The following is a 10,424-nucleotide window of genomic DNA, read 5'->3' as shown; positions in this document are numbered from 1 at the left end:
TACTCGTCATAATGCATCAGGGCCCAAATCCAACCTCTCAGTTGGCAGATGAAACTACGGAAGGAAGTCAAAAGAACAGTAAGGACAATGAATAAGAATTAAGTCTGTTGTATTCAAGACAGTGTACACTCATATTTGCACTATTAGGATTTTCCATTCTATTAAAAAATAACAATTTATAGTTCCTGAGTCCAGTAACAAACAGTTGAGTACTGGCTGTGGAACTTCTGTTTCTAAGGTTCTGAACAACTTGATCTCCACCACTAACATCCTCTCATGTGTCTGTGGAAACAGAAGAAGAGAAAGGAGATAATCATTTAGTCAAAGAAAACTCAAATTGCAAGTGTGCTGTGTAGCTGTAAACAAAGTTACGGGTTTTGTCATGCTTTCATTTGAGAAACTATAAGGAAAATAGACGACTTAAGAAATACGAGCTAATGCATACTTTTAGCATGTACTTTTCTGTATGAGAGGAGGACTAAAATCTAATAGGCTGTTGTCTGGCTTTTACAACATTTATGGTGTTGTGAAGACAAGGTGTTTGTCCTGCATTTTATCTTTCTATTTCCTATGGTAAAGTCCAATCATTATTAATAACTCAACATTTGCTGCTGTAAAATGGTCTCTAAGCCACACATAAAACTAGTAAATTGTTACAATAATGTGTAAACCTTAGAGATTAGCCCTTAATTAAACAATGTGGCATGGCTGGGATGAACTACAAGTCTAGTTTTATTGCACGTTTTCTTTGTTTCCATTCAGACTGTTACTTGTGTCAGATAAAAAGGGCCAGTACGTTCAGGAACTTCCTGAGTCATAAGCAAGTACTAAAGCACAAATATTTTTAAGCTGTATCTCTGTATGGCTGCTTATTCATACAGAAGGATGACTTGACGAAAGGCACTACTCTAACTTACACCATAACTCCAGAGGCACAAATTCAAGCTCTGCTCAAGCCTGTGTGAACAACTATCCCCATTCAACCCAATGGCACATAGGTACCCTTGTCACCCGGACAGGTGAGTTAAAGGTGGTCAGGCATAATGTTAGCCACATCACTCCCTTGTACGCCCTTGGTTACAAAAGCTGGAATACCTAAACCCACCTTAAGCCTCTAAATTCACAATGTCTTTTGATCTTATTGACTATAGTAAGGTTAGCAGATACAGGCAACCCCCACTTAGCGCTCTTAATTGGTTCCAGAAAAACCATGCACTAAGCGAAACCCATTTGCCCATAGGAATGAATGTAAATATAGGTAATTGGTTACCGTGGCTTCTTGCTGCCGCTGCCTCTCCCCATTAGCCCACTGGCTGCTCCAGTCCCATGTGCCAGTCTGGGCCTGCATACCTGCTGCCTCACCCTGGGCTCCCACCGGCCGTGGCCCCGGGCACCAACACAGGCCCTGCATTGATGCCCATCACCCCCATTCACTGCTTCTCACCGCCGCCGCCTCTACCCGCCAGCCCCATGTGCCAGCTTGGGCACCGGCACTCCTGCTGCCCCTCTCTGGGCATGGGCCCCTGCCAACCCTGGCCCCGGGCCCTGCACTCCTGCTGCCCCACCCTGGGTGCAGGACCCTGCTGGCCCTGACTGGTGCAGGCCCTGCACTTCTCGCCGCCGCCACTGCTTCGGCTGGTGAACTGAGGCGGTGGAGCATCCCACAGGAGCGGGGTGAATGTTTGCAGCCATCCAGGAGCAGGGGAGTTTGCAGCATCCCTGCTACATGCCTAGCCAGCTGTAAACCCAGCCTTGCTCCCGGCCGGCTGCAAAACAGCCTCCCCTCCCATGGGACGCTCCACTGCCCCACCAGTGTGTATTGAGCAGCTTCACGTTCATGCTCGCCCCCTACCCTCTGCCATTCACCGCACTTGCTGCCGCTGCCACCACCAGTGCTTCTTCCCGCCACCACTGCTGCTTCTCCCTGCCTTCCCACCAAAACTTGCTGATTCCACTGAGCGCTATAGCGAAACTCACTGAGCGCTCAGTGAAACCAGGTATCAATTTTAAATGAGTGCTATAGTGAAATAGCACTGATCGAAACCATGTTAAGCGGGGGTTGCCAGTACTGTGCAAAGTCAGGCATTTGCTTCTGGGACAGCAGTAACAGTGTATACAACATAACCAAAGTGAAGAAGTTGTTTCAAGATACCTCCTTTACTAATTTTGATTACATTAGTTGGAATTTATTACAGGCCTTTTAAGTGTTAATTTATTCCCAGTTGTTGGAGACTGTCCAAATGAAAGTTGAATTTAGAGCAAAAATAGTATAAGCAGCTTAAAGGCTTATAACTATAGATGAAAGATTATATTCTGCTATAGGAGGTTTACAAGCGATTCAAGCAAAAAGTGCTCAGTGCTACCGACAAACCCATCTCTTTCTATTACAAACATATACACTTTAAATTGAGTAATATAAACATAAGGATGGAAATGTAACAGGCTGCCTGCAGTATCTTGTTTAACCTTTACCCCAGAACATTTTGTAAGTACATTCTATTTTTCTTATAGAGACATGCAGAGCATGACACTTTGCACTGTTATGAGCATTAGTTTGTTCTGCTTTCTAGATCAACCACGGCAGATCAAATAAACATACACACATACACAATATTCCAAAATCTCCAGAAATAAGTTATGTGCAGTGGGATGCATGAAAAGGGCCAGAGAAGAGGGGGAAATAGTTTTTATTTCTGAGCATTTTTTCAGTTACTGGATTAACTTGACCTTCATCCCTTCTTTACTCATTCAGGTCTTGACTCTTTTATCCTCTGCTGGCAAATTGAAGGTCTGCCGGGTGGTCAGAGGTCACTGAATTAATCACTTTAAACAAGAGCTTTGCTGATGTTTCAGAATTTCTAGCGTGACCTAATTCTCCCCTTCTGTTTTCCACAATTTTCCCATTTTTCCTCTGTTGTTTGAAAGGGAAAAATCAGTGGAATCAGATCAAGAGAGACACACTGTGCCAAGAAATAAGACAAACATCATGGCACACAAATAACAAAGTGAATGAGGTAGAAAAATGAATCCTGAAAGATGGAATATCTGGTTGATTAATGAGGTCCAGCTCAATTAACTTGGGCCAATGTATCAACGTCACGTTTTGTGAGACTCTGAGCATGTCTACACATGATGCTATGTCACCGTAGCAATGTGCTATGGCAACGTAGCATTGATGAGCAAAAACCATGATGCCACAGCTATGTCACTGTAACAATGTGCTCCATCCTTATAGTACACTGCTACGGTGACGTAGCAGCTGAAACAACCATGCACAAACAGCATGGCGCAGTACGGGCTATTACTGTGCTGTCAGTTAGTATTTCCAAAAGGAAGTACTAAATGACAGCACAGTAACAACAGCACCGTATGGCCATGTGTAGATGTACCCACTCAAACTAAATAACTAAGCCCAGCTAACCCCCCTCACCATAAGTTTCTGCCTAATGCTAATAGCAACATCCCCATTTTAAGTCTTAGCAACTGGATGTGGAAATGACCAATTAGTTTATCCAGCTGCAAATGCAAAATTGTTTCTTGGTTTCATGCCCAATAGAGTTTTCAAACTACTATCACAACTATATTTCATTCAATTATGAAGTACTGTTTTTCTTTGCTAAGCTCTGCAGAGAACATGTCTCCAAAACAAAAACAGTTCCTAGTCATAAAACTTAAGTCCCATAAAACTTAAGATAAATCCTACATTCCAATATGATAGAACTTAAGCAAGTGCTTAAATGTGTTGCTAAACAAAGCCACAGGCAAGAGCATAGGAAGTAAAGCTGAAGTACAGATTTACTTTAATGATTTATTTCTCACATGTGCAAATAGCACCAAAAATGACGACTCATTCATGTCCATAATAGAGTAATAAGTGAACTATGAAAAATATACACATTCTAAAAGCCTTAAACCCACCAGCAGACAAGGTTCTTTGGGTAAATGTACTTTCTTCTTTTACTAGACCAACTAAATAGTTGGCAAAACTGAGACAGGTACGTTGGGGTGGGGGGGAATGTTGACCTGGTGGTAGAATGTAGCTGGTAAAATGCAGGCAGATTACCTGGGGTTATCTGATGGCAGGCAAGTTATAATATGCCATAAAGCATATAAATATAAATAAATATATAATAAATATAAATGTCTATATTTAGTCCATGATTTAATGTATGCAGTAGAATTATGAACTGAAGTTTCACAGGCTCATCTATGAAAGGTGTTTTGTAAATTCCCAACGAGGATTAGAATTGAGAGATTCGGGAGAGAGCGGCTGTCTTGTGAGAATTGTACACCCACAGGTAATTGGATATTCCCCTCCCCCCACCTTGCCTAGCTATCTCACTCCTATTGTCTCCTATTCCCTCTGATCCTCACTGCCACACTTGCATTTTCACAGACCTGCATTTTGCATTTTGGCTTTTATTTCACCCAGGAGAGCACACACAACACCAGCGGACTCTCTCTATGTCTGAAGAAGGGTGTTTGTGCCTGAAAGCTTGCAAAGAACAATTTTTCCAACTATTTAGTTAGTCCAATAAAAGATATCAGATTGACCCAAAGATTGTCTGCCTATGTCCTTAGACCAACAAGGCTACAAGCAAAACCCCTTACAACCCACCTTTACACATGTATCTTACCCTCTGATATCATTCTCATGGACTTCTTAGTAGTTACTTTTTTGGCCCAGATTACTTGAATGTTATCTGCTCCCTTAATTTAAAGTATCCCTTGAAAGATTGCATTTTAAAATGTAAAATAAAAAGAAATAATTTCATTAACTCAAAGTAGGTCTCTAATTGACCTCTTAATACAGTGTATTTAATATGACACTATACCATTTTCATATGCAAAGAGGCTGATCCTTAATAATTTAACACTTTCTATTTTTTGCCTACAGAACATCTTCCAAGTGACTGGAAAAAAGCTGTGAATTCACTTCATTTATCACTGTGGCACAGAAATAAGTCTGGAACTGCCATGTGCATAATGATATGCCTTTTAACTATATCCACTCATTAATTACTATTGAAATGCCATGCACCAAAACCATTAAGTGTGGGTATTAAAAAACAGACATGAATGTATGTCTGTATGTATCTCATCTACTTTCTTCTTTTAACTGAGAAGATGGCTGCCCACACAGTATGTAAAGACATCGATCACTTTCAGTTGAAGGGCTCAGCTGAGATTCACTAATACTCTTGACAGCAAAACCCATATGCTGCATGAATGTTACTTTGAATTTTATGTCTATTCCACCCTGATTCTTAGCCCACATGAACATACTACATCTAAAAAAACCCCCACAAGGATGATTCTCATCTAACCTAAAACCTGGTTGCAGTCATCAGGCATGTTGACATGAGACGCTACCGCACAGTGGCAGTACATATATAAGCAAGTAACCAGAGTCACTGTGCAGCACAGTACTGCCCGTGAACACCTTTAAGTGACGCTAGTGCATGGTAGCCTAATAATACTGCACAGTAGTGTATTAGCATTGTCTGTGCTGTGAGTCGCTACTGCGCAGTATTATTTGGCTACTGAGCAGCTAGCATCTTGTGTAGATGCACCCATCAAGCATGTAATTTACTCCCACATGAAGTCACATTTAAACTGCCAATGTGATGTAGAAAGGCCTTTCTGTCACTGAGAATTGGGGCCTTAATATTTAGCTTGCAAACCTGCTCAAATGACATTGTTATTCAGCCTGTCAGCAAAACCTTTCATTTGCAAGCAAACTGTTTATTCAAATGGTAAGCATGTGCTGTATTCTCCAAAGTTTTATTATTGTTTGGTAGGTAAAAATATTTAAGTAGAGAACAACTCAGTACATTTAAGGAATGGTCCCTGTAATTCAAAAGAGTGTATGCCTCCTACAGCTGGATGTGTAAGAGCTGTATTATTTTTGTGCCATCCTGGTTTGCCATTATCTGACACTAAGAAAATTAACAGGCTGCAATTTAAGAAACAAATAATAAATATAAAAATCAAGAAACAAATCAACTTTCATTTGACAAGTTAAAACAGCCAAAACATTCCCATATGCCACTGTTACATGCATTACTTCTTTTTAGTCTTTGGTTCACTAATTTCTGTTTTGGGCATATAATAGTTGAGGCCTTTTCACCCAAATAGGGGATAACAGACCATGAAAGCTGGATACATCTTCAGAATCCAAATGTCAACTGCAGTTAAAATGAACTGCTCCATTTTAAGACCCGGCCAGTTAACTTGTGGTTCACTGGAAAACTCAGCCACAGTATGATCAAGGAAATTGGAAAGAATGTGGGTCTTCGCTGGGATTGAGTTTGACAGATTTCTGGCTACAAGAACTCTGGCACTATTAACTCCTCATTCTGAAATACTATGAAATAGCAGCTTTGTTTTAGAATAAGCAATGTAAAGCACCATTGTCAGATTTGCAGCATTTCCTCTTTGTGTAGACTTTGTATTTTACATAGCTGACAGCATGCTTGTTATAGCCTTATCTTCAGATAAATGCTGGGGAACACACAGTAAATTGTCAGCTCAGACCACACAATTTTGTAACGATAGGCCTCTAACATCTGTTGCACACTTGTTGCATGGTGAAATCATTAACATCCCTCTTAATTTTGCATTAATGTTTTTTAAACTGCTGTTTGTATAATTCAGGCTCTGCCAGTTTACATGAATTTGTTGAGAGAGAGCCTCTTCTTTATTTTAAATTATCTGGAGTACAAAATCTCTTTTGTACAAAATCTCTTTTGGCTTCATTTTTCCCCCTCCTCCAAGCTAATGTATTGTCATCTGACAAACTGGCTATATTCTTCCTTTCCTGTGAGTTATCTGAACATGTATGTGTAGCTATGGTTTGAATAACAGCGCAGCCTTCAGATACATTCCGTTGTTACTTTATGTGCCAGATGTAGTTGTTTTCTACAGCTGGAAGATGAGAGAAATGTTGCATAACACCCATTCATTCTATTACAAACAGAAATTAAGATCTGTCATTAAAGACAAGTGTCTCATTGAATCACTTCTACAGTGCAACACTGGGCTATTTCACTTGTCTGTGGATGCTGACATAAATTCAGGCTTCTATCTCTGCCAAAATACAAATTCATTGCTCTTTTTCACTGTCTCTGTGCACCCTCAAGCCGCTTCATCCTCTCGCTTTAACTGACCACATTATACCTAATGTATTTATGGACTGAAACTTGGAATGCTGCAAAAATTCACCCCTAATGTAAACCCTCAATGCAAATGAGGCCATAAAACTTTCACTGGATCACTCTTCACTGATTAGTGACAGCCCGTTAACAGACTCACATTTAATAAATGGCATGTAATGAAAAGCTTTGATGTGCTCTGAAGTTTGTTCATGTATTACCTTCTTTTTACCTCCTTCTTTGGGGACCTATTATGCAGAGAAATAGATGATGTTTATAACTTATTACAAAGGGCCCCAAATGAACTGACTTTTCAGAGCTGTATGTTAACATATCAGCTGTTTCTGAATGGACTACAGATGTCTGGCAAATGCTTTGCTCCATGTGCTGCTGAATATCACCAGTATATCCTGACCTAATGGATATGCAGATAGTTGGGAAGGAACAGACCAACTGAGATTACAAACAGAAGGGTCTAAGCAAACATCAGGCTTCCTCCCTGAAAGCCAGAGATGTGCAGAAAGGCCTGTGATACAAGTTTCATCTGAAACTCTGTACTCTTAACGGGGGGCCATACCATATCATGCAGTATGGCACAGGGTAGGACTTGAATACTTCCCAGCTCAGAGGCAACCATGGTATAAAGCAGGACACAGTTGCTTTAGTTAAATTCCAGAAGTTACCACTAGCTTGGGGCAAAAAAAAAAAAGGATGCTTCATAGATGAATTACCAAATGTTTTCCTTAGTTATGAGGCCAACTGTGACGATGTGGGGAACCTGTCTATATATAAGTTATTAATTCTGGTTGATCTTATGAAACAGCTGTGTCACTGAACATCTCAGTACAGTGGAGGCCAACTTTTTGGGTTGGTGTGCTAAAAGGTGAGCCCTACATCCTCCCGGAGTGCCACTCTGATCCCATTCCTCTGCCTAATCTCCTGCTCCACTTCCTGCTCCATGCCCTGTCTGCCACTGTGTTCCCCACTCTCTTCCCTATCTGCTGCATGCCACACACACAGAGCCTGCCCATGCCACTTGTGGCACGCATGCCATGAGTTGGCTATCTCTGCCTTAGTGTATGTGGAGTCAGTCACATTCTCTTAGCCTGTGTCACAAAACTCCTGTCTCACATAAGCCTCAATGGATCCCATTTAGATGGGACAATGTGATGGTTATTTCCTGGGCAATGCTAGCTTTCTCTAAGCTCACAGCAAGGAGATGGGTCTTGGAAAGTGGGAAATCCCTAAACAAAGAAATTGGGAGGATTTCATAAGGACTCCATGAGATATAGGAAGGCTGAGCAGGGTAGAGGACCAAGAGAGGCATGCTTTCATAGCAGAGGGGTTCAGTTTAGCAGAGTATTCTGACTTAAGCCCAAAGGATACTCAGGACTAATGAGGAAACTGAGGCAGAGAAATGTGTGTAGGCATATATTTGACTAAGACCTACATATATCTTGTGCTAGCAAAAGAAAAGTGTGAGGGGTTCTTAGATCCCTACACTGCAAAGTTTTGCTGGCATAGCTGATGTGGGGCTCCACTCAGCTTGGCTCCTGTCATTCAGAAGTGAAGCTTGCAGAAAGAAGTCCCTTATTCTGCCATATGCCATATCTCTAGTAGGGGGCTGTGCCAGCAGGGCTTTGCCAGCAAAGCTGCAGCACCAGCAAATATATAGACAAACCTATAGTGCATGTGTCTGTCTGCTTCTACTATCACTTCTCTCCAAAACAGTGAAGTGTAAGGCCAAAGTACCAAGGTACTTAAGCGATGGACAGATTTGATCTCAGGCAGCCAGGCTGTGAGATGTACTCCATGAATGGGCAATCAGCAGATAATCTGTACCCAAGTGTGCCAAAAAGGCCAGGGGGAAGGACAGTGCAGCAGTTCACTGAAACCAAAGGAAGCTTAAGGGTACAAAAGTCAAGTATGGTGGGAGCTCAGCTCCTCAACCTGGTACATATCCAGTGAAGAGGGTTCTAGCAGGGCTGCATGACGCTGACTTTCTTCAAAACTCAGAGAAACAGAAAGAGAGAGAGAGAACGTATTAGTACATAAAACCTCAAACATTGACTTTGGAAATGATCATAAACTAGGGAAGTAAAAGCCCCTGTTCTCTCCCCTGAGCAGGAGCCTAAACTTTCCAGACTACGGCAACGTGACTCTCAGTTCTTTTTGCAGAAGTCCCTACTTTTTTTTCATTGTGTAGCATTTCAAACATTCGTGACATTATATTTGTAACTGTGCATGCGTTTCCTCAGGAAAATGGTCTGCCTCTCAGAGGTAGCATAAATAATGTAAGGGTTGCTATGGTGCACATTTCAATTGAAGACAAGAGTAAATAGCCACATACACCATGCAAACCAGACAGTGCATAAATTACTGACGTGTCCAACCTGCAGAAATGTACAAAGCCACGTCCTTGAAACATTTTACATATTTTAATTGAATACATACTTTATGAATTCATGCCATAAATACTCTCTGGTCAGCTGACTCTGCACCTTTTTTGGAGTTATGATCGCCTTAGAGATGTGTAATTGAGAAGTATCCACCTACCCTGTGGGGGGAGGGAGGAAGTCTTCAGACAATACAGGGACTCAGTCCTCTCTGTCGTCTTCGCAGACAGCCTGTGAAATTCAAACAAAATGGAGATCATTAGGCTCAGGAATGGACTGACCACAAGCAATGTTTTACCTTTTGAATAATACATACACATGCATGCGGCACTTTACCTTTGCAAGGTGTGGCACAAATATTAGAATCACAGAGAAGTAGGCCTGGAAGGGATCTCCAGAGGTCAGCTAATGCAACGTCCTGCCTGAGGCAGGATCATCCTATCCATGCCTTTCTGTGCAAATCCTTGTCTAACCTCTTATTAAAATTAAACTGTTAACCCTGTCGCAAAACTACCAGCACAGCACCCTGAACTGCCACAAGTAAAGCAGGGGGGACAATGGTAGCCCATGTCTTGCTGCTACACAGGTTATTAAAGTGTGCTTGAGAGATCCTAAGAAGAGGGCCAAAATCCTGCTACAGAGCAAGGCAAAACCCCCACAGTCTGTACCAATTTGACCATGGGGTAAAATTCCTTCTTGATCCCAAATGTGGCGATTGCTCTGATCCTGAGTGGAGGGGCAAGACCTTCGAGCCAGGAACCTCCAGATTTTAGTCCCAACAGAACCAATGCCACAAACCCCAGCCTTAGTTGCAGCCACTACCCAATGCTTCTGAGAAAGGTGAAAAAGATCCCCTGATACTTGTAGCAACAGG

At 41.7% G+C, this 10,424-nt stretch overlaps 1 long non-coding RNA gene across 1 annotated transcript; it reads right to left on the bottom strand.

The window, feature by feature from the left end:
• Nucleotides 1-239: 239 nt before the first annotated feature.
• Nucleotides 240-10,206, bottom strand: LOC109291280. Its single transcript, XR_002095801.1, has 2 exons — nt 9,711-10,206; nt 240-282 (listed from the first exon to the last, which is right to left on the bottom strand). It is a non-coding gene; the product is annotated as an uncharacterized LOC109291280 (long non-coding RNA).
• Nucleotides 10,207-10,424: the final 218 nt, after the last annotated feature.

The sequence above is a fragment of the Gavialis gangeticus genome, unplaced genomic scaffold (assembly GCF_001723915.1).
Source record: "Gavialis gangeticus isolate Ggan-Ray unplaced genomic scaffold, GavGan_comp1, whole genome shotgun sequence".
Classification (NCBI taxonomy): domain Eukaryota; kingdom Metazoa; phylum Chordata; order Crocodylia; family Gavialidae; genus Gavialis; species Gavialis gangeticus.
The sequence above is the reverse complement of the archived record's forward strand: the minus strand, read 5'-3'. Positions and strand labels throughout refer to the sequence as shown.